This window comes from Lutra lutra, unplaced genomic scaffold (assembly GCF_902655055.1).
Source record: "Lutra lutra unplaced genomic scaffold, mLutLut1.2, whole genome shotgun sequence".
Classification (NCBI taxonomy): Eukaryota; Metazoa; Chordata; class Mammalia; order Carnivora; family Mustelidae; genus Lutra; species Lutra lutra.
This window is the reverse complement of record NW_025923846.1, coordinates 206,535-231,382: the sequence shown is the minus strand read 5'-3', so window position 1 is coordinate 231,382 and position 24,848 is coordinate 206,535. Positions and strand designations below refer to the sequence as shown.

At 47.0% G+C, this 24,848-nt stretch overlaps 1 long non-coding RNA gene across 1 annotated transcript; it reads left to right on the top strand.

The window, feature by feature from the left end:
- The first annotated feature begins 6,539 nt into the window (after positions 1–6,539).
- Positions 6,540–18,935, top strand: LOC125092705 (uncharacterized). Its single transcript, XR_007125047.1, has 3 exons — positions 6,540–6,914; positions 11,414–11,421; positions 18,925–18,935. It is a non-coding gene; the product is annotated as an uncharacterized LOC125092705 (long non-coding RNA).
- The last annotated feature ends 5,913 nt before the right edge of the window (positions 18,936–24,848 follow it).

The following is a 24,848-nucleotide window of genomic DNA, read 5'->3' as shown; positions in this document are numbered from 1 at the left end:
ATACACACTCGGTTGTACTGACAGACAAGTTCGTCCAACCAGCGACTGTGTCATGGTCATTGTTAAGACTGTTTCTTTGCTGCTCCTAACTATCTCTCACCTCTCTTGGAGATTGTATTTCTTCAGAAGAACACTGTGTGGCAGGGTTTCATTCAATGCAAGCACAAGTACCCTAGAGGTTTACATTTGTTCCTGAGTCATGCATGGTCAGGAAAACCAAAGACACAGGATTTCTACATACTGACATCTGTGCATTCCAACAGAGTCCCCATCCACAGAGTGATGATTCTTCCCAGTATTCCTCTCCTGTGGCATGTGGGTGTGTCCTTTGAGTCAGCAGGACCCATATTCGCAGGACCCACCCCCCCCCATCCAGAACCAGCAAGTTCATGAGAGAGCTGAGGCCAGGCGAGAGAAGGGCACTCTCTAATGTAGAACTCTCCATGTAGCAGATTGTCAGGAAGTTTGTTTGGGCCCCAAGATAATGATGAAGCTTTCCTGGCAGTTGCCATTTGCCAGTGAGCCTTCCCTCTGTTCATTCAAGATGTGAGTCTTTTTGTAAGGCTGGTGATGATGTTTTGGTAGACTAAAGTAGCTTTTGATTCTTTTGTGTTTTGACCATGTCTGAGAAATGTCCCCAGCTAGGACAGATGTTGGCCCCTTCCTTTCTCCCCATCCCTGTCTGCGGGAAGGGAATCCTAAGCAACCCTTCAGGTAGAACTGTGGTTAGCATGGAATGTGGTGTCCTAGAGGGGTGTGCACAGCGGGGATGAAGGAGGTTTGTCTTTGAAACTTTGACCTGTGCACTGAACCTCATTAAGTGGGAGATGTCTTCTGATGAAAGACTCCCAGTCAACACACCCACGTGCCCAGTTCTGTCACATCAATCCTTACAAGAACAAGCCCCAACCCTCAGACGCACCAGGCTCACCACCTGAATGACCTAGTAATTTGCAGGGACTGTAGTACAGGGTCTGGTTTTCTACAGGACACGCTGTTTGTTCAGTTCACCCCAGCCTCTGTTCCCAGAAGGAACTCAGAATTAGGGAAACTCTCCAGACCAAAGGAGGAGAGAAAGCCCTACCTTGTTCTTCAGCTAGATCTATCCCGCTAAAGTGAGTGATGGGAACACACGTATCTGGTTGCTGCTCCTGCAGTTGGAGAAAGGGAAACCCAGTGAGGATCCCAGCACCCTGTGCACACCATATGCACACATCTCTATGCCCTGGGTATCATAAGCAAGCTAGATGGGATGCAGTCATTACATTTAAGATCCAGCGACAGAGTAAATGAGCTCCAGAGAAGGCTCTGGCTTGGAATGTCAAATGTCTCAAGTCCATTTTCTTCAGCAACTCATTACAAAGCCATTTTCCATAGACAGAATGACCTTCTGGAAAATGCTCATGACCATCCATTGCAAAGGAATGGTGGTGATGTTTTCTTAGTGCCTGTCTAAATACGGTGTCCGTCAATGGTATAAACTCACTGTAGGCTCTCAGCACCAAGGAAATTGTCTCTCCCCTCTGGCATGTACATGCTCAGATGTTCATGGAAAGAGAAATCAAACACTGTTTGTCTGTCGAAGCACAAAATGATTTTACCGAGGTGACCGAGCGTCTCAGACATTGAAGCTTCTGCCTTTGGCTCAGGACCTGATCATAGGGTCCTGGGATGGATCTCCACATTGGGCACCCTGCTCAAAAGGGGAGCCTGCTTCCTCCTCGCCCTCTACTACTCCCCCTGCTTACACTCTCATGTGCTCTCTGTCTCTCTCTCTCCTTCTCTTTCTGTCTTTCAAATAAATAAAATGTTGAGGAAAAATGAGTTTACCTGAGGGAGAGTTGGAGTTTATTTCTTTACCCTCAAAATGGGTAGCTCTTCCATCAGGCCCTCGGGGGGAGCTAGGAGGATACAGAGCCACTGTGAGGACACTGGTGTGGCTACTCAGGAAGCAGGCAGGGAGTTTTTTTGCATGAGGACAGGAGGCAAGTGTGTGCATGTGGGTGCATAGCAGGTACTGGCCACACTGCTGCCGGGCCTTCTCCTTGGTGCAGAGACGAAAGGACGGGAGAGGAGCAAGGAGGAAACACGAAGAGTGTTTTTGTCTTTCTTGCTAAAGTGAGCCCGATCAAAGCCAAATAGTCCAATACATGTGAACCCTAACCTGGCTTCTGTGTGAAGACCAAGTCCCATAGCCTCTCCTGATTGACGTGCCACTAAGATGTCCCATGCTTCTTCTTTGGAAATAGTTCTGGGCACAAGATCCCAATATGCTGTGACTATAGGCATCACATCTTTGTAAGATTTTGCACGGCATAAAAAGCAGTCTTGCTTGCCGGGCTGAATTCAACCCTCAAAAAAGAAGCCTAGTAGTTTGCTTCACTCATCATTTGTCTTCCGAAAATCCCATGTACAATGCTTGAGAGCACTGACATCATAGCTTACGTTAACTGCTGGCACCGTTGATGAGTTTGATAGATTCCTTCCACTATTCTTGAGCTTTCCCACATGTGTATGGGTGTTTCCCGTGAAGACAGTGGCTGACTGAACCCTCCCAGGTGTTCTGACCAGTGGGAAGTTCCTTACACAGAGCCTTGGAGTCTGTGCTGACACGCTGCAGGCCAGCTTTGCAGGAGATTTGCCCCAGGGGTGTTGGTCCAAAGCTTCCAACCAAGCTTGAACTTGATTTCCTATTTGCCAGTGGTGTGTGAGTGTGTGCTTAAAGAATTTGAACCTTCCTGGGGCTTACGGAAATCTTATCAAGTACAATAATTCCCTCCCAGATGCTTTTCTGCCATTGGTCATGTGTACACACTGAGACTGGCTATAACTGATGTTGCCCTGTTCTGTCCTCCACGGGTCCACACCCTTTCCAGCAATGTGGGCTTGAGCACGAAGATGTGGCTTTTCTCTGTGCACTTGACTCCAGGGACCAGGCTGTAATCTTTAACATGGGCTTCTATCCTTGCCCTGGTTTCTGTGACCTTGGAAGTCACTGTGTCATGTTGGGTCCTGTCAGGGACCATCATAAAATCTAGGTTTTTGGCTGTGTGCACAGATGCTGTTGGCCCTTTGCTAGCTAGCACCTATGGTACAACATGAACACCTGGCTGAGGGACTAACACAGGTGCATAGGCCAGAGCAACTTTCAGATTGAAACCTGAGCTCAAATCTTGGCTTTCCAAGTAGGAGGTCAAGGGTTTTGATCATTCATCTCCACACCATGCCCGTCTCAGGAAAGCCCTTCCCTCAGGAAAGGGAAACGTCCTCCAGGCATAGCTGTGGTGAGCAAAAGAAGGAGTATGTAAAGTGTTCCAGGGTGATGAGAGTGTATTGGAAGGGTGACACATTGATTGTGATGGAAGTGTGAGAAATATCTCCTGAGAAAGACACACATTCATGTTCACAAGCATAACGCATGAACATACAAACATGCACACAGACACACATAGACATGCACCCACGCCCCCATGCACACAGGGCCTTCATGCCACGTGCACACAAATCACCCCTGCCCTATGTTTGAGTTTGTCCAGGCCCTGTTCAACGTGGTCACCGTGCCTCACTGGATAGTCTCAGTCAGTATCCCTCAACCCCCATTGCTTGTTGGAACCCAGAATCAGGGGGAAGGCTGCTTTTTCATCTAGATTTCCTCCCAGAGCTCGATGTTGTTAAATACATACAGCTGTCACTCCTCCCAGCATCTACCTGTGATTGGGAAAAAGGAAACACAGTGAGGATCCCAACATCCTGTCTGCTGTTGGGCCAGCTCTTTGGTTTGGGGACGACTTCAGGCAGTTAATTGGATGAGATCCCATGGTTGAATCCATGTCCCCCCACCCAAGTTGAAGAGGACAGTTGGAATGATGCTGGAGCTGTTCATGGCAGATCTCCAAAGTCCATTCTGATCAACAGACAGAACGTTCTTTTTCAAGGAGAAACCTTTTCTGCTGAAGAAGGTGTTTGATCCCATCGAGTTTGTAACTGAGTATGTCCTGTGTCATCACCCTTTTTGGATCCACTGTGCATAAGATGTCGGACCCAGCATTCCTCCACGAGAGGAGACTGCTGCCCCCTTCCCTGGGAGTGCCAGTTTTCATCAAACTACATTGATGGAAAAAATCAAGGAAGCACCATTACTGTCTCTGAGAAAGAGAGGTGAGCTTACCTTAAGAAGAGTTGGGGCGCCTTCCTCTGTCCAGCCCCTGGGAAGGCCCTTGGACTGGCCCTCCACAGGGTCTAGGAGAACAGAAAGGAGCTGGCAGGACATTGGCTGCACTACTCACAAATGACTGGGGGAGTTAAGTCTGCTGGATGTGGATGGGGGGCCAGAGTGAATGGATGTGAAGAGGGACCAAGCAAGGCCTGACGTGCTGCTGGACCCACATCCTTGGTGTACATAGAAACACAGAGGAGGGGAGCAGGATGGAAAAGGGAAACAGGGCCTTGACTTTCAAACAGAGGGGATGTCATCAGTGGGAACTCATCAGTGTCCGTCTAGGAAACACTCAAGGCACACTGGGTTTCAGGGCGCAGTCCCCTGAGCCCTCCTGCCCACTGTGAAGCCAAGCCAGCTTGTCACTACTTCACCTGGTCATAGGGCCTGTTCAGCTGTCTTCCCTGCACCTCTGCTGTGACCCTACCACTCCTCTATTGCCTTGGAGTAGTGAGTTTTTTGGTGATCGAATCTAAGTACTGTGGATGGTTGTATTCATTAGTACGTGTACGTTCAGTGACACTGCTCACATCCCTGATGCTTTGTAGACAGTGCTGCCATCTATGGGGAAAACATTGCCATCCTATCTCATGGAACCTCTGTACCTGTGAGGACATGACTGTCCCTCCCCCTTTCCTCCCTGCACCATCCCTTCCACTTTCTGGGTCTACGAAAGCCCCTACTCTAGTGTCCTCAAAGCCTGGGATCATGTAATGTACCTCTTTCCTTGTGTGCTTGCTTTCAAATGGTGTGTTAGGTTTCCAGGGTCCATCTATTTCCTAAAATATTGGAAACCTTTGTTTCTTCTTATGCCTGAATTGCACACCATGATGTGTATGGATGCCATTTAATGTGTCCTTTCCTCCCATGTTGGATTTGGGGGCTGTGCCTGTCTGTGGCTATTGGGAACCCAGCAGTGTGAGACATTAGTACACAGATTTCTGTCTGTTTCCAGAATGAGAAGACGTCACTGAATGCATTGGCCCAATTTGTAGAATGGTAAACACATGGAATGTACTGGGTACTTGAGTTCCCCAAATGCAGTGAGGTCGTTTTGTTCCTTTGAAGGTACGTAGCACACCCATGTAAGATGTGGCTAATGGGCAGAAGTGGAGGGGGTGATCGTGAAACCTCCTGTCGTATTCTGTTCCATTTTTCTTTCAGCATTACTGGTGGAAAACATAGTCTCTTCCTTCCTACACATCTAAGAACCATGTTTCCTTGAGAGACCTATAGGGACCTGTGTGTTCCAGAAAGACCTAAGATCCATCCCTTCAGCTAGTAGACACTTTTTTCCTGTGTCCCTTGGATCCAGTTTGAATGAGAATTTCGTCATGACTTGTGGACTTAATGGGGACAGACGGCATAGAGGGAAATGGCTACCAGTGAAATCAGAGGAAAATGTGTCTCAGCGTTTTAAAATCTTCGGTTATGTCTGTGCTACTGAACGAAAGAATGCATCTCCAATCAACGTAATGAGTCAATCTCCAAGGTACCTTCCTCGGTGTCCCCAGTGGGGTAGACCTGATCATGGAGGGAGAACCAGACTTTCTTCTTGGGTAGTCGTGCAGGGGCTGGTGTGGTTGTGGGAGGCTGCACATCCTCAGGGGGAAGCTCCACACAGATTGCTGGGAGACGCATAGAAATAGAGAGCAGTGTTGGCATCTTGTTGTCAGAAGCCCTTAGGGGGATTGGACATTGTTCCCTTCCAGTCCATCCGTCTCCTGCCCCTACTCGCCAGCTGCCCAGCAGGCATTCCTCCCTCCAGGTGGCACGTAGGAAGAGGTGGCCGTGTGCTCTGCTCTGAATTCCGCCCCCCTCCCACACCCACAGGTTCTGTGGGCAACGGCTTGTGTGGAGCAGAGACAGGACAGAAACGCAACAGAGCGCCGTGAGCACGCCCGATGGCCTGGGTTCACGTCCCATTGAGCAGCCACACCTACCCGAGAGTGTTCCCCAGAACCCTCTGTGCCCCGTTTCCCTGCCCTCTGGCCTAGATGTTAGTGGGCCGTCACGGTGTCCCAGGTGATTGAGTCCAAGGAGCGCCTGGGACCTAGGGGAGGACGGGATGCTTCCCAGCCGCTCGGCAGGTGTTGAGGAACGGACTGCCTCCGGACTCGGCTAGCCGGCTGGCTGTGTGTGAAGTCCGACGTGGCACTTGGGATGGCTCCACCGCACGGGAGGATGGAAGCCCCCTCGTTATCCTTCCCATGAGAACGATGCTTGACAGCCAACAGAGAATCCGAGTGCCTTTCTCCTGCCCCCCCCCCCCCCGCCAGCAGCGCCCATGGGAGTGGCAACGGGCTGGAAGCCCCCTTGGACAGTGGAGGGCCCTGAAATGTAGGGCGGTGAAGGGACCGTCCAGAGTTGCCACCCTGATGAGGGATGGATCTGGGACAGGAATGTCGTCGTTTCCCTGTGGCTGGAGATTCCCCAGCCCCTGACACCAACCCACGGCCCTGAGAAAAGGTCCTGAAGCCCTGAACCAGGAGCTGCCCTCACAGTCTCAAATCCCTCTGTGCCAGTGTTTCTGTAGGGGAGAGCGAGTGCCACGAGACCAGACTCAGTCCTCCCTCCCCTCTGTGTTTGGGGCCCTGACATCAACTATGTGGTGGTTTCTGCCCCATGGGGCCCTAGTGAAGGACCGGGAACGTGTGGCACGGGCCACGTTCCCTCACCTCTCTGCAAGGTCAGCACGGTCGCCCAAGGCCGTCCTGAGTGCCAGTTGCATGCACCCCACGGCTCCTTGGGTTCTGCTTGGCTCCCAAGCTGATTCAAACTCCCCGAGGTCACATAGGACCCCGCCGAGAACTCGCTTGCCTTCCGCTCCCAGAGGTCACACTTTGACCCCGGCGAGGAGTCGCTTGCCTTGAGCTGGCCAATCCCGAGGAGCAGTTGATGGTACGAACGGACATGGAGGTGGCCATGTGGGCTGGGGGTGGTTGGTTTCAGGATGGAGATGGATGATGCTGAATGGCCTGAGGAGCCCGGATGGAAGTGAGGCTACCCTGGCTGGAGTGAGTCCCTCCCTACTCTCTCATTCTTCGCCAGCATCCCCTGTCTACTCTCAGGTCTCTTGATCCCCTGTGGAGACTGTAGGTTTAAGCGACAGTCTCCTGTCTCCCTCCCTAGGCCGGGCCTTGAGAACCCAGCCCGGCAGTATCTTTGAGACCAGCAGACGGGCCACTGTGCAGCTGCCGTGTGTTCGGTCCACCCACCCGGTGGCACAGCCCGTTCCCGTGCACTCCCAGGCATCAAGCAGACGGCCCGTGAAACCCTCCACATCAACCCATGAGACCACCCCGCTATCTTCCATCGTCTCTCCTTCTCAAGACAGCTGCCTTTCGACCGCTGACCGTTCCTCTCCGATGTTGTCGTCTCCATCGGGAAGAGGTGACCGGCACTTGGTTCCCCTCAAATGTGTTGGCTGGGTCGCACCAAGATTCTCCTGATCCAGGGACAACAGTGTGGCGTGTGAGCTGTGTGTTGTCCCCGTAGGACTGTGTGCGACATGGGTATTCAGAAAGAGTACGGTTTTCTGAACGTCGAAGCGATCTAAGGAAGGCAGCTTCCCCAAGAAATCCCCATGAAATAAGCCAGACAAACCAACAAATACAGGCATCGAACCGGGAGGAGAAATCAGAGGGTGGAAAGGAAAAGCCAAAGAGAAGAAGCCTGTCTCTGTAAAAGGGAGGAAGACAGCTAGAGAGAAGAGAATTGAGAAAATCGATAGGCACATAACCGTAGAACAGTAGTTGAGATTTCCCATCATGGGGAACCTTTACACCTGTTCACCAAACTGCAAGGGGCTCGGCTAACAGAGTGACAGTTGAAAGGGAAGGATGGGTGTGTGTCATCAGGTCACCATGGTGGTGGTTCATGACAGAACTCTCAGGGTGAAGGCATCCCTGCACACTGTGGGGTCATGGAGGGAAGTGGGTTGGAGAGGGGTCGATGGATGATGGGCATTGAAGAAGGCCCTTGTTGTGACCAGCTCTGAGTGATGGACAGAAATGATGAGTCCCTGAATTTTACTGCAGAATGCAATACTGCACTGTAAGTTAACTAACTACATTTTTTGACATTAAATAAATGATACTCCTGAGGGCACATAGGAGACTTAAATGTTCACTTTACTATCTGCTACTCTGGAAAACTCCTATTTATATGAGATTGTTTCACAAAGTCTCTCTAGGAATTCTTGGGTGGCTCAGTGGGTTAAGTATTGGCCATCGGCTCAGGTCCTGCTCTTGGAGACAATTCAGAACTCCTTGGCAACAACCCAGGGGATATAGGTATTTACAGGCAGCAAATATAACATGATTTCTTTAAAAATAATTTCTACCTGGGGCACCTGGGTTTCTCATTCTCTTAAGCAGTTGCCTTCGACTCAGGATCAAACCTAGCATCAGGCTCCCTGCTCAGGGGGAGTGCTTCTCCCTCTGTGCCTCACCCAAGTCAGGCCTGCTGTGTCCAATAAGGAAAATATGTAATTAAAAAAGTGCTTAATATGGGGCTCCCCTCCCCATGAATGCCCTGCGTTCCTTCCAGGAGCCCCTTGGAGCCAAGGGTGACAGTTACTAATATTGTCTGTGGGGCGGACTGCCTGAGCCATGAGTTAAGGATACAAACATATGTCTGTCATTTTTCAGTGAGTTGCATTAATTTGGATCGCAAGGTGCCCTTTCTGCAGGAGACAGAGAGATACTCTTTGAAAACATGGATCCTCCCTGCATGTCCGATTTCAAAGGCCATTAGTGCACTGACCTCTCTCTTGCCTGCCACCCATCCTCCATTTCTGGTCTGCAGGGAGGGTCTCCCTTTGTGGACAGCGGGTCATCTCCACCACTGGATGGCACCTCTGGGTCCTGCATACATGGCATGCATATGTGGTGTCCCTGCATGGACACAGAGGATGAGTCAGATTATAGCTGGGTAGGACCCTCTTGGCAGCCGAGGTCAGTCTGTGCACTCTGGAGTGTTTGGACCCAAAACCTCTCTGCTGGTTTCACCCCTTATCCTTGTACTCCCTGGAGCCTGGCATGCAGGGGGCCACATCCATTGTAAGTCCCTGTGGGCCTGGCCACTGCCGTGTGGTCTCTTGGAAAGTGACAATTCAGAACTCCTTGGCAACAACCCGGGGGATATAGGCATTTACAGGCAGCAAATATAACATGATTTCTTTAAAATAATTTCTACCTCAGGCACCTGGGTTTCTCAGTTGCTTAAGCAGTTGCCTTTGACTCAGGTCCAGGCCCTGGGATCCAGCCCATGTCGAGCTCCCTGCTCAGGGGAGGAGTGCCTGCTTCTCCCTCTGCCCTGGCCTGTCACTCTGCCTGCTTGGGAGCTCTGTCTCTCTGCTAAAGAAGTGAGTAAAATCATTACAAAATAAACAAGTTAATAAAATGTAACGTAAATGAAGATATATTATGAGTTCTGCAACATAATACGATGGAAAGGGGGAACAAAACCAAACTAGTAACAGCATATATTTACACACAATACAATCGTCATGCTGCTTCAGGTAACACAATTATAGCCTTTTATCCAATTGATATCTAGATAGAACATTTTTCTGGCACAGTTTTGGAAAAGTTTCTTAATGATGTTATGAAAATGTGTACTTTTAAAGAAATTAAGTTTTGAATAATATCAAGTAATCTCTGTCATTTTGGCAAATGCAGGAGACAGAGGATACTCTTTGAAAACACTGGATCCTCCTGGCATGTCCCATTTCAAAGTCCCTTAGAGCACTGATCTCCCTCTTGCCTGCCACCCATCCTCCATTTCCGGTCTGAAGGGAGGGTCTCCCTTTGTGGACAGCAGGCCATCTCCACCACTTTTTGTGGTTTTTTGTGTGTGTGTTTTGTTTTTAATAAAACAATTAATTGGAGTTTACGACTTGGCGAGGTTTTCCTTGGTGGTGGTGGTGTGAAGACAAGTATGGCTATTTAGAGTACCTTAGAGACTATGATAGAGGAAATTGGATGGATTTCTGAAGTTCTTTCAAAATAGACCTTTTTAAAAAGATTTTAATTATTTATTTGACAGACAGAAATCACAAGTAGGCAGAGGCAGGCAGAGAGAGGAGGAAGCTGGGTCACTGTGGAGCAGAGAGCCCAACATGGGGCTCGATCCCAAGACCCCGGGATCATGACCTGAACTGAAGGCAGAGGCTTTAACCCATGAGCCACCCAAGCACCCCCAAAATAGACATTTTATTTCTGACAGCCGGGGCTGGTTCTTTGGAAAGAAATTTTCAAAAAAGACTGAATTGGAAACCCATTGATTTCAGGAATCTGAATTTAAGGTGAGGTGTTGGAGGCTACGGCATGGTTGGAGTCGTGGATCAAACCAGGCCCTGATTTGTGTCTCCTTTAAATTCTGGACACCTTGACAAGGGGTTAAGGACGGGAATGTTGAGTAACACTGAGAAAGGGTCTGTGCTATGTGTCATGTGCTCACCTACGTGACTTCCCACATGTTCTCCCTACAGAAGGGAACAATATGGTCAGGGTCATGAGTTCTTAGTTGGTCCTTATCATTCCTGTACCTCCCATAAGCCACTCCCTGATTGATTGTCTTGCTAATGGCTTTAGCCGAGACTTCGTGGCTTCAGGAAGTTTGCTTGTAGTTAATGTAAACTTGTTATAGAAACTTGTGGTCATCTGACTAGATACTGATGTATTACTCCTTCTATTGTGGTCTGCCTTATAAATGATTATAAGATGTGGAATAAAATCGGTACTGTTGGACATCATCCTCAGTGCTCCTCCGGCCCCCATTTCTTTGTCTCTTAATTTCTTTTCACCATCCTCTTACGCTCACATTTCCTGGTTAATTTGTCATGCTGGGCGCGACAAGTGGCGCCCGAACAGGGACTATGAGCACGTTTCATGGGAGTGCGCAAGTACAGGTGAGTGGTTATCAAGATTTCGGTAAGAGGAGCCCAGGTTGCTGGGCGATGGCAGGAGCAAAATAATATGGGGCAGTCTCATTCTATGGAATAGGAGGATCTTTTTGTTATGGCAATGTGGGCCCTTTTAAAGCAGAAGGGGTCTAAGCACTCAAAGAAGGCCTTACAGCAATTTTTTGGTGTGGTGTCTGATCTTTGTCCTTGGTTCCCTAAAGGAGGAACAGTAAATTACAAATTTGGCAGAAAGTAGGGCAAGAGATTAAAAATCAGTTGAAAATTAGAGGACCATGTGCTTGCCCTGAAGGAACCATGAAAGTTTGGGAAGATATTTGAGAGACTTTAGATCCGCAACATTCTATAGAATTAACCTCTATAGCTTCTCATGATTCTCTTTGAAATTTGGCATAGATGAATTGGAGAATAAGTATGAACATCTCGGTGCTGTTATTTCTTCTGAGTTAGTTGATGGCCTCACCGATTCTCATTCTGATCCTTTTGATACTCCTGGAGATGGAGTGCCTCTAAATGATGATAAAGACATATTTCTTGCCTCTGCCGCTGTAGACCACAGCCATTCTGTTTATCATCCAGAGTATCCCCACTTTGGAAAAAATTTTGAGTCTTTTGGGGTTCAAACAACCTTTATGACACATAGACGAACTCAGACTGAATCCCTTAAGATTTCTACCCCTAAGGACTCGAGTGTAGGATTTCCAGTAATACAGCATCCTCAATCTGGCGTGCCCTACAGAGATGGGGAACCTATACCTAAAAGTATGTTTCCTGTGAGTCCACACTCAATTGTTTATCCAAAACAACTTCCTGAAGGAGCTGAACCGCTAAAAACTACGCTGCTACGGCGCTCACTTTATCAAGCCCAACCATCGGGAGAGGATAATTCCGCCCTTTCCACTTACCCTGTGACACAACTGCCTGATGGCTGAAGGGCTTATAATACTCTAAATTTTAAAATGCTAAAAGAAATTAAAGTGACCACTTCACAATATGGGCTTACTCCTCCATACACTTTGTCTCTACTGGATAGCGTAGGTTTAGAAGCCTTGTGCCCTGGAGATTGGAAAGTCATAGCACAGGCATGTCTGTCAGGGGGAGATTATCTTTTATGGAAAACAGAGTTCTTTGAAAGGGCTAATGAAATGGCTATATATAACAGAAGAACTAATATGCCTATATCCTGTGAAATGTTAACAGGAGATGGGTCTTATGCTGAGGTACAAACACAAATTGATTATCCCGAAATTGCCTATCAACAAATTTTGCAATGTGCCTTAAAGGCATGGAAGTGTCTTCCTTCATCAGGAGTGCGAACTGAGAAAATGTCAAAAATTCGGCAGGGCCCAGATGAATTCTATCAGGATTTTGTAGCCCAGCTCTTAAAGGCTGTTGGTAGAATTGTGGTAGATGGAGAAGCTGGAACTATTATTGTCAAACAATTGGCCTTTGAGAATGCTAATTCTGCCTGTCAAGCTGCTATCTGCCCATAGAAGAAAACAGGTACTTTAGAGGATTATATTCGCTTACATGCAGAGATCGGATCATCCTATATCCAAGGGGTTACTTTAGCGGCTGCATTGAAGGGTATTTCTCCAACAGAAATGCAAAAACATATGATTACAAAGGAGCAATTACAAAAACGTCTTTGTTTTAAATGTGGACAACCTGGGTATTTTAAGGCTCAATGCCCACAATTGAGAGTAATTTCTTCAGGAACTTCTTCCTCCTTTAATATTGGGAGAAAGTCTGCTCCCAGTTCCTTATGTCCCCATTGTCCCTGAGGATTTCACTGGGCAAAAGACTGTCGTTCCCAAAGGGACAAATTTGGGAACCCTATTCAGGGAAACAGGAACCAGGGCTCGCTGCAGTCCCAACAAACGATAGCAGCAATGATTCCTCAGTCACCCCTGTCAGGGCCAATACCACTGACCTCCCAGGCATCGACAAATTATATCGAGGTACCCCCTCCAGTGCAGGATTAGACTTGGCCCCAGATACACCTGTTTACATGGAAGCTGGGGAACCTCTGAAGGCTATTACAACCGGAATCTGGGGACCATTACCTAAGGGGATTTCGGGTTTATTATTAGGGAGATCTAGTTGGACAATGAAAGGGCTATCTGTCCATCCTGGGATGATGAGGATTATACAGGAGAAATTAAAATTATGGCCTCTTTAAGAGAAGGAGTGCTCTCACTGCAACCTCGGATTCCTATTGCACAATTAATTATTATGCCACGGCTGGAAACCAATAATCCAGTGGTAAAGGGCAAGCGAGGAACCGGAGGCTTTGGCTCTACTGATGTTTGTTGGGCTCAGTTAATTTCTGCAGACAAACCTTATTTGACCTTATTCCTTCAGGGTTGAGCCTTTTCAGGATTGGTGGACACTGGAGCAGATGTTTCAGTAATTGCCTCCCGGCACTGGCCTAAAAACTGGCCTCTTGTAGATTCAGATACTTCTATTAGAGGTGTAGGACAAGTCTATGCTCCTAAGTTAAGTGCTAATTTTTTAAACTGGTCCACTGCTGAAGGTCATCAAGGAGTATTCCAACCATTTGTGCTACAAATTGATCTTAATTTATGGGGAAATGATGTCTTAAGAGATATTGGTGTTTCTTTGACAACAGCTCCTATCCCCAGATCTAAGCAGCATTCAGTTGCAATGGCCCTTATAGAAAAAATGGGCTATATTTCAGGTAAGGGCTAAAGAGAAGATTTACAGGGAAAACCCCATCTGCTTCATTTACAATCACAACCTTCAGAAGCGGGGTTGGGTTTCTTCAGGGCCACTGAACTCCCCCCATGCGCTGCCTATTGAGTGGAAATCTAATGACCCTATACGGGTGGATCAGTGGCCCTTATCTTCAGAAAAGCTTGCAGGAGCGGCTACCCTGACAGAAGAGCAGCTGCTTTTGGATCATTTAAAGGAGTCCTGTAGCCCTTGGAATACTCCTATATTTGTGATAAAGAAAAAATCAGGAAACTGGAGGTTATTATAGGATCTGAGAGTCATAAATGCTACCATGAAACCTATGGGGGCCCTTCATCCTGCTTTGCCTACACCATCAGCTATTCCTCTTCAATATAAATTGATAATATTAGATTTAAAAGATTGCTTTATTACTATTCCTCTAGCCCCTCAGGATTGTGAATGGTTCGCTTTTACTATTCCTAGTACTAGTCATAAGGAGCCTGCTAAGCTATATCAGTGGCAAGTTTTGCCCCAAGGTATGGCTAATAGACCCACCTTGTGTCAAGAGTTTGTGTCACGTGCAATTGCCCCATTTCGAGTACAATTCGAACCAATGGTTTATTGCATACATTATATGGATGATATTTTATTGGCAGCTGAAACAGAAGACATTTTACAAAGTACTTTTGTCTTTTTAATTAATCAACTACAACAATATAATTTAATTATAGCTCCTGAAAAGGTACAAAAAAATCGAACCATTTGAATATTTGGGTTACATCATTGAGAATAAAAGAATTGGCTCTCAAAAAAATCTCTTTGAGAACACAATCTTTATGTACGTTAAAATATTTTCAAAAATTATTAGGAGATATTAACTGGATTTGGCCCTTTCTACATTTAATAGCTGATGATATGAAACCTTTATTCGATATCCTAAAGGGAGACGGTTCTCCTTCCTCTCCTCGAATTTTAACTGAAAGTGCTAAGACAGCATTGCAACTAGTCAATGATAAATTGTCACAAGCACAACTTTGTCAATATGATCCTACCACACCGATATACCTAATATTGTTAATGCCATCAAAATTACCCTTGACAGTGATATGGCAAATTCAAGCACCCCTGGAATGGATCCATTTAGCACTACATTAATTGCATATTATTACAGGGCAAATAGAATTGTTAACACAACTGATCACTAGGGGTCGCCAGCGAATTGTTCATATCACAGGTAAAGAACCTGATTTTTTAATTTTACCAATGTTAACTATTGATCATGTTTATTCAATTTAACCTTGATTGACAGATAGCTCTTTCTAATTACCCAGGACAACTTCGATATCATTTACCGGCGGGATAAGTTATTGCATTTCTTTTCTACAGTTTCTATTGTAATGATCCTATTCAGACAAGTCCCCTTGATTCTGCTATTAATGTTTTTGTAGGTGCTGATAAAAGAGGACATATTGGCATTTATAAATCTTCTCATTCAGGTCAGGAGTCTTTTCAAGCATTTTATGCCACTAAGTCTGTACAAAGAGCTGAATTAAAAGCAGTACATTTAGCCCTGGAGAAATTTTCTGAACCATGTAACTTATACAGTGATAGTCATTACATGGCACATGCCATTCCGTTGTTACCAACTGCTTATATTCTTACTAATGATGAGGAACTTTTTCATCTTTTTACAAGTATTCAATGTTTGCTTCAAAAAAGAGCTAATCCTATTTATATCACGCATATTCAAGCACATACTAACTTACCTGGACCTTTAACTGAGGGCAATGCTATTGCAGATGCATTAACTCACATACAATTGGTGTTAACCACTAAGTTTGAGCAAGCCGCTCAAAGTCATGCTCGTTTTAATAAAAATGCAGTGGATTTACGTAAACAATTTCGGGTAACTAGAGAAGAAGCTCGACAAATAGTTAAGAGCTTCTCCACTTGCCCTATTCATCATCCCAACCAACTTATGCATGAATCCTCGAGGCTTAATGCCTAATCATTTGTGGCAAATGGATGTAACTATTTTTCCCCCTTTTGGAAGACTTAAATATCTCCATGTTTCTATTGATACCTTTTCTGGATTTTTACATGCTATGGCACATTCGGGGGAATCATTTACTGATGTTAAAAATCATTTGCTTTCAGCATTTGCCACTCTGGGCAACCCAGAAGCAATAAAGACAGATAATGGGACTGCCTATACATCTCAAGCTTTTCAAACCTTTTGTGCCATTTTTGACATAGCACACTCTACAGGCATCCCATATAATTCTCAGGGTCAAGCCATTTTGAATGTGCAAATAGTAATCTTAAATCCTATCTTAAAAAATTAAAAAGGGGGGAGATACTACAGGGAAAAGTAAAATATTCCCCACATATGCATTTAACTTTAACCCTATATGTTTTAAATTTTTTTAATGTGGATGATATCGGTCGGACAGCAGCTGAGCGCTTCTGGCATCCTGATTTTTCTCCACTTCCAGACGCGCAGTGGAAAGATCCTTTGACCAGAGTATGGAAAGGTCCAGACCCAGTGCTTTAAAAAGGGCGAGGAGTTTTTTGTATTTTCCCACAGGATGAGGACACCTCGCGATGGCTCCCAGAAAGATGGTGCAGACTTCTCACCGCTATGCCAGAGAATAGCAATGATGGCTCTGAATCGAAGGAGTCAGAGAAGATGAAGACGAAGGAGATGTTTACCCCTCTTTCGAGTGGGACAGATGAGAAATCTTATAATTCAAGTCAAGAACCTGGTCAACCAGGCCCGGCCCAAAGAGGCCGTTCTGGTTGTCTTATATGCTTTATTGGCTTTAGTTAATATGCCTAAGGTTAAAGCCACTCATTACTGGGCTTACTTGCCTGACCCTCCATTGGTGCACCCAATTACTTGGGATGATCCCATGCCCCGAATTCATACTAATATCCCAGAACATTTTGGAGGTATTGCCACGGAGGGAATAGAGCATGCCAAACATTATATGAATTGGTCTGGAATTTGGCACCAGTCCCTATTTGTTTTCAAGCCCCCTCTCATGAGCAAATTTTAATGAATGGCTGCTTGATGATTGAACAAGTTCCCCATATAGTGATCTCTCTCAAAGTAATTCCTCATATGGGGGCCATTGCTAGGCGAATGGAGGAATGGAATATTTATTAAATTGTTGGAGAGGAGAACCCTACCTTTAGTGGATTAGGTATGCACCCACAGGGGTATTTACCTTGTCCCGAGAGTCTTAATTTCTCTGTTCCAGGCCCCATTTGGAAGGAACGTGTACAAGAGGTGCCACAAATTATGTCTCTGCCAGGTCTTCCCGGATTCACTATTACTGACTGGTCTAAGGCATCTAGAGTTCAAATTGAAAGACCCTTTGTTCATCTTTCCAGAGACTCTCAAAAAGGTCATCTATACTTTCATAACACAACACTTCCAGAGGGACTCTTTGCTACAGAAGAAATGATTCATCTTGAGCTGTGGAAGCTGGTAGCTGCCTTGGGCCCCACCACATGCAGAGTAGGAGACAACACTCTGGATGGAACTGCTCGGGAGGAATTTTTCGTGAAAGCTTGTGTTCCCCACCCCTTTTTATTAGTTGTGGGCCCTGGTACAATCTCACCTTTGGTGTTTAAGGGGCCAAAGGGAGAATACCTCACGTATCACATAGAGTGTAATGAATGTGTATTAACTAATTGTATACCCACTTATTTTCTGTTCTAAAAGGACACCCCATTATGATATTTTTAGTAATGCAACCTCCGTATGTACTCCTCCCTGTGGAAGTGGAGGATCCCTGGTATGCCAATTATGGGTATCAGCTACCATTAGAACTGCAAGCTCAGGTGAAAAGAGTTAAGCACTTCATAGGGTTACTTATCATTGGGATAACTGTATTAATCTCTCTAATTGCTACAACTACTGTTTCTACTATAGCTCTTTCGCAATCTGTACAAACTGCCGCACATGTGAATTCTCTAGCCCAAAATATCTCTTATGCCTTGGCTACTCAGGAGCATATAGACCAAAAAATTTTAAGCCGGTTGGAAGGATTGGAAGAAGCAGTAGAATTTTGGGGTGGGCAATTATCGGTGTTAAGAACTCAAATGTCTTTAGTATGTCATGGAGGATTTCAACATATTTGTGTCACTCCCTTGAAGCCTTAAATTATTATTGGGATGCTGTTAAACATCATTTGCTGGGAATATGGTTTCACAGTAATGTAAGTCTAGATCTTGCTGAGTTGCAAAAGGAAATTGCTAATATAGGATATTCACAAATAGATGTACAAAACCCTGCCACTATAGTATCTCAGATTTTGGATGGGTTGCACAGTTTTAATCCCAGAAATATAATGAAATATTCCTTTTGGATTTTTATCATTATATTCATTGTCTTGGCTATATTGATTGTAGGATGGGGAGTTTCCTTGTTACATACAGGACAACAATGACTGCAGGCTCAGGCACAAATTCATATGCTTGCTTTATTTACAAAAGAAGGGGGAGATGTTGGAGGCTACAGCATGGTTAGAGTCGTGGATCAAACCAGGCCCTGACTTGTGTCTCCTTTAAAGTCTGGACACCTTGACAAGGGGTTAAGGATGGGAAAATTGAGTAATACTGAGAAGGGTCTGTGCTGTGTGTTGTGTGCTTGCCTACGTGACTTCCCACATGCTCTCCCTACAGAAGGGAACAATGTGGTCTGGGTCATGAGTTCTTAGTTGGTCCTTGTCGTCCCTATCCCTCCCATAACCCACTCCCTGATTGATTGTCTTGCTAATGGCTTTAGCTGAGACTACGTGGCATCATGAGGTTTGCTTGTAGTTAATGTAAACTTGTTATAGAAACTTGCAGTCATCGGACTAGATACTGATGTATTACTCCTCCTATAGTGATCTGCCTTATAAATGAATATAAGATGTGGAATAAAATCGGTACTGTTGTACATCATCCTCAGTGCTCCTCCTGCCCCCATTCTTTGTCTCTTAATTTCTTTTCAGCATCCTCTTACCCTCACGTTTCCTGGTTGATTTGTCACGCCGGCTGCGACAGTGAGGTGGACGTTGGCATTTTAAAGTTTCCTCTGATGTTTGCCATAACCTGACGATGTATAAATAGCCAACCATGGCCTTTTGCATTGGTACATTTTTGTGTCAGTCAAGAAGTGGGTGCTGGGAAAGAAAAGAAAAAAAAAGGTACTTCTGTTTGGGGAATTAGGGACAGTCATCTGCGAGACACAGAGTGGAGGGAAATCAGGTGTTCTCCCAATTTTGAGCAGTGAGTACAGGTTTATGAGGGAAAAGCACAGGCAAGTGCTTTGCAAGGATGACGATGAGCGCTGGCAGTTAACAGGTGTTGCATTGTCTCTCTTTCAGTCCAGAGAAGATGGATGTGTACCAGGTGGTCTTGGATCTGCCACTGAGCAGGTTCATGGGCCGGAAGTCAAAAGTTCATGGTGCTAGGACACTTGAAACAAGAGATATGCCTAGGGATTCCTTCCTGATTGTCCTTCACACTCTAGTTTCAGAGTGGCTCTCTTAGCAAAGCTTCCATCGCTATGAATCTTCCTTGAGAATTCTTGTCCATCTCTTTTCTGCCATCTTTCTAACAGGAAAACAGCAATGATCCAAGTGTGATTTCCTACCATCCCTTTTCACTGTCTGAGTGGCTGGCAACCTGCTTCGGGTCCCTTCTGCCCCTGGAAGGTGGCAGTTTCCTAGTTCCTGGGTCATCCAAGCTACTTGAGCCTTCAGACTGCATCCTACTATGAAGAAGACTTGAGGATGTACAATCTAGATGGTACTTAGAGTCTCATTTCTGGGTAGATCTGATGGTTAACTTGTATTCTTGGAGGAACACTTATTTTTCACTTTCATTAGTACTGCAAGGAGAAATGCAATGTAGAAGCCACTGGAAAATGACAAATTTAAAATACTCAAGAGTCCAAATAGTGCATTTCTTGTTCAGATTCTGGGGTCTTTCCCAATCTGTTCTCACAGAGAGATTCTGGAGTAATGGTAAGACCCATGACGTTGTGTTCTGGTGCCTCTGCTCTTCCTCTGGAAAAGAGCCTGCTGTCCCCTTGACCCTGAGCACAGAGGGGCTGGGTGGGTCTGTTGTTGTGCTGGGTGGATGAAAGTCCCTGGTCAGGGAAGGAGGAGGACGCCGCTCCACACAGACCCTCTGGGGATGCCCAGGGCTTTCCCCGCAGAAGATCAGTGTGGTTCCAAGAGCGGGAGGTGGTTCTGGACTCACTTATCCCTGTCTCTTTCCACCTGTAGGTGTGAAGAAATACCGGCACCTTGGAGTCATCCTGACGGCCTCCAAGAGCATCGGCGTGAGCCCATCTGGTGTGCCCTGGAGGTATTTGTGAGTAAGACATGTATGCTCTTGGTGACCCTGCCCTTTGGGAGTCCTGGCCTCCCTCTCTCAGGGGCTTAACAGTGTGCCCCTGTTGAAGAGCATAGCTCCGGGGCACCCTGGAAAGGGGTAACTGTAGGTTCCAGGTCACTGCTGGGAACAAGGAGATCTGTGGAGGGCTGGGCCAACCCAACAGACAGAGAGATGCTTTCAGTTTTGCCCTCATAACTGAGGGATTATTTCACACCTGGAGGCATCCTGCTGCTTCCCAAGACCTGCTGCCTGAGAGAGGCCATGCATCCTGGGAAATCTAGGCATGTGCAGTCCTTGGCCTCTGCCGGGAAGTCTGTGCTCTGTGGCCCACGGTGCCAGGTGGGCCCGCAGCAACCTGGTATCCACATCAGCCAGACCTGCTGGTCACAGCCCGTTCTCAGGTTTGAGAAAGCCCCGTGGCTCATTGTTTATAGCCCTTTGTGATAAGATGAAGCCCCTGAATTTGTTGCCATAGCTACCCCTTCTTTGGCAGCTCCCAGAGGGATGTCATATCTCGTCATGCGCCACGTGGACTTGTCTCTGAGCCAAGGGCTCTGTCCCTTCTCCCCTCACTTGTGGGGGCTCCTGCTCATGTCAGCTGGGGCAGTTAAAGTGTCATGCATCTGGCCAGCAATGATGGGAATTCCCTCTGCAGGCAGAGTCCCAGGCTGGCAGGAGAAGTGGGCGTGGTCGCTGGGCAAGCCCTCCAAAATGGGTCAGGTGACCTTTCAAAGTCTGGGGAGGTTAAGGGTTCCAAACACCACAACAGCACGTGGGCCATAACTTAGCCGAATTTTTCTGGAACCGTCAGACAACCTTTGCAAAACGTGAGGACGAGTGAAATGGGCTGCCTGGAGTGGAGGTTCTGTTGGTTTCTGGGGCTTCTGTCCCCAGGGGTTATCCAGGCCAGTGGGGTGGGGCTAAAGGTCAGGTTATTTGGGACTGATGTGCCTTGCTTCCAAGGTGCCCTCTCTGTTTGAGCAGAAAGGCAAGGGCTGCAGTCTAATCTGGCACCTGGGTCCATGTTGGTCACCACGGTGCTTGGGTTGAGGGGAGCACAGGGCCGGCCAGCTGGATCTGCAGACACTCAACTGTTTTTTGCTGGCCTGCTCCCAGGGCCTGGGGCTCCTGGGGCAGAGCCAGAGTCACAGGGCCCAGGCAGATGTTCATAGGAAAGGACTGGAGCCAGGGAGGGTGGGAGGCAGACAGGCCCAGGCAGCCACAGCAGCCTGCCAGGTCACCGGGGTGCCATAGCCTGGCTCTATGCTCTGTGCTTTATTGGAGGGTTGGTGTTTTTCAAGGCAGAATTCACACAGTGTGAAGTCTGCCGTAGCCATGACCCTGAAGTGGAAGGGTGTTGTGGAAGTGGAAGGTAGTTGTTGTTGGTTTTGTTGTTGTTGTTGTTGTTTTGTTTTTTCCTGTTGAGTTCCAGAGTAGATGAGAGGCATGTCTTACCGAGGAAAGACCAGAGGTCCATTTCAGGATCATGGAACTCCTGGCAGCCAAATCGCCAAACATGCGTTAGGGGAACGTCTTCCAGCAGCAAAGCTAAGTCTTTCACACATGGCAGGGCCCTGTGGTTTTGGCCTCCTTGAACCTGCACTCCCTGCTGAGAGGGAGGGGACTGCTTTCCATCATGGGTGACTCTGTGTCTCCCCAGGTGCGGGTCCTGAGACCTCAACTAAATGCTCTCCTTGTTTTTACAGGTGGTGCTTCGAGGCTCAGGGGACGTTGCCTCATGGGCAGCATCCAAAGCGTCTGGCCTCTGTCTCTTCAGCGCAGATGGAAGTGCAGCACATACAGGAGTGTGACCCCTGTCATCTCCCTGGTGGATGTGCATCACAGTGGTAAGTTGTCTTGGTTCTGAACCTCCCACCTTGGTTGAGGTTCAGGCCTTGGCTTGGGTGTCTTTCTTGCTGGCAGTGTTACTTCCTGTGATCCAACTTCCTACCAGAAGACAGCACCTGTGTCAGTTGTGAGAGTTCATAAAGGAAAATTCCCCATTCTTATTTGGCACCGTGTGCACGGTTGTGAGACCCCGCCTGTTCAGTGATCCTGGCCTTTATGCAAGTACTGATGGATCAGAGAAGATGTGCTTGATTTCTAGCTATTGGTTACTGGAAGAGCGCATACCACATTCCTCAGAATGGGACCCAGTTGTATGTGTTTGAGTGTCTGAGTTTGTATCTCACTGTCACCCTAGGAAATTCCTTGGGAGGTATTTGCCCAGTGATTTTCTGATGTGAGTGTCCAGGGAAGAATTTCCCCCCTTTGCGTTGGGATCAGTGATTCCTCTATGTGAGGGTGTCATTGCTGGCTAAGGAAGAAGGGATACCTGAGCCCATTCCTTTACACATTACACTGGGAGGATTTTCTTGTTTGTGAATACTTCCAGGTCCTTCAAATGTTGGCTCTGTGAGGAATGGGATTCCCACATGGATTTCATCGGCATTCAGCAGCAGTGATGATACAGGGGGTCCCAAGAGATGCCTGCTCCTTCGTTCCCATGTGAGGGATGATGCACACTCTGAGATGGTAGTGGAAGCTTAGGCCTGAGCCCTAGTTGAAGCTTCTCCTACAAGGATACAGCGCTAGTGGTTCTCCCCGTGTGAGTTCTCTGGTGTTGGGAAAGAGCCCACTTCTGGCAGAAGGCTCTGCCTCAGTGATCAGAGACACGGGGTTTGTACTGTGTGATTTTTGTGGTGGTGAGAAAGGTGGGCGCTCTGGGTACAGACGGGACCCCAGTAATGACAGTCACAGGTTTCTCTGCTCTGAGTTGTCTGGTGTCTCCAAATGTGAGAGCTGTATCTAATGGCTCTTCCACGTTGACTGCATTTGTCGGGGTTCCCGCCAGTGTGGCTCCTCGGTTGCTGGATAAGGGTGTGGTAGGACTAAATGCTTTCCCCTGAAGATGGCATTAAACCAGTCTCTGTCTGTGGGAACGTGACCATGGCCTCGAAGGGATGCATGTTGCTGCGATCTCTTGTGTAGCAATCCCACCACATGGCTTCTACCCTGTGTGAGGACCTGCATGTGAATAAGAGCAGAGCTCTCTGAATGAAGGGTCTCCCACCTTCCTTCCATCCCTAAGGTGCCTCTCCAGTGGTTTTGCTATGTACAGAGGTGAGCACTGCCATGGCATTGTTTCCCCCATGCGTACTATGTCTACTTTCCTTGGAAGGGTGAGTTCTCTCGTGTCTCCTGAGGTTAGAGCCCCGACTAAAGGCTCTCTCACAGTGGGGAGATGTGTGTGGTGTGATCCAGGGAACGAGCTCTGATGTCACTTGCACCATGGACACATGGCTGATGGCTCTTCCACATTGTGTCTAAATACAAGGTTTGTCTTCCCAGGACACAACACACATGGAGTGAGGTGAGGGACGTGAGAAATCTCCCTCCTGTGCCCCAGCATTGGCCGGGTTCCTGAGAAGTGTGAACCCTCTGCTAATGGCCAGAACAGGAGGGGCTGTGGATGGATTGCTCATACCTGTACCTCCCTTCCTGACTCGATGTACGAATTCCAGCCCCCTTCCTTCAGGAATAGTCAGTGCGTCTACCTCTACAAGTCACTTGTAGTCGGGTGTGGTGTTACTTTCCAGAATTCAGATAGATCTTTCTACATAGTAGCCTCACACCCACTTCAGCATCTGATCAAATTTTAAATGTTTAAGTTTCAAAGACTATACTGGTGAGTTGTGTTGGAGCCCATGACTTTTACAGACACCCAGGCGATTTGAGTCCATTTGACACATTTCAGCCGAGAAATGAAACTGTTCAGATTTCTGGTGGGAAAGCCCGTATGCTCAGTGTCTTGGGAGACAGGAGATTGTGGTGAATGCTTAGTGTACCCCATCTCCAGCTGTAGTGTGGAAGGTCAGGGTTCATGACCATGAAGCTTCCCATTGACCTGCAGAGAAGCAGACATTTGAGATGAACCTGTGTGGATATCACTTCATCCTTTATAATAGAGAAGTTATTGCCGTGAGCTCTTAGGTCTTTTACACGAAGAATGAGTCATGGAACACTACATGAAAAATACTAAAGTACTGTATGGGGACTAACATAACAGAACCAAAGAAAGAAAGATGGGGAGGGAGGAAGGAATACAAAGAACAAAAAGATAATGAAGGGAAGGAAGGAGAGAAGGGTATGAGAAAAAGGGAGAAGAGAAACTGGTAGAGAGGCATTAGGGGAAAGAAAATTTTTGAAAGTTGTGAGACAAACATCTGAGAGTTAAGATTTGAGCTTGATGACAAAGGATAGAAATGGAGTCATCTACTCAGGAGCAGAAACCTGTTATAGGGTATTGGTGATTAGAATCTATTGACCAGATAAACATGTGAGAAAAAGAAAGTGAGGATGGGATGCTGGGGAGTTTAAGATGGGCAAACTCAACAAAGTCGAGGACTGAAAGAGGTGCCATGTGATGGTTTTAGCCCAAGAATCACAGAAGTGTCCTGTCCTCAGAGGACACAGAATGTGCAGTGGTTTAGGTGGATGGATTTGGACGAGTTGACAGAAACGGGGCCGTGTTGCATGGTTATTTCCACAGGAGCCCTACAAGAGATAGGACTGATGTAGGAAACATGTTAGTGTTCAAGACCGATG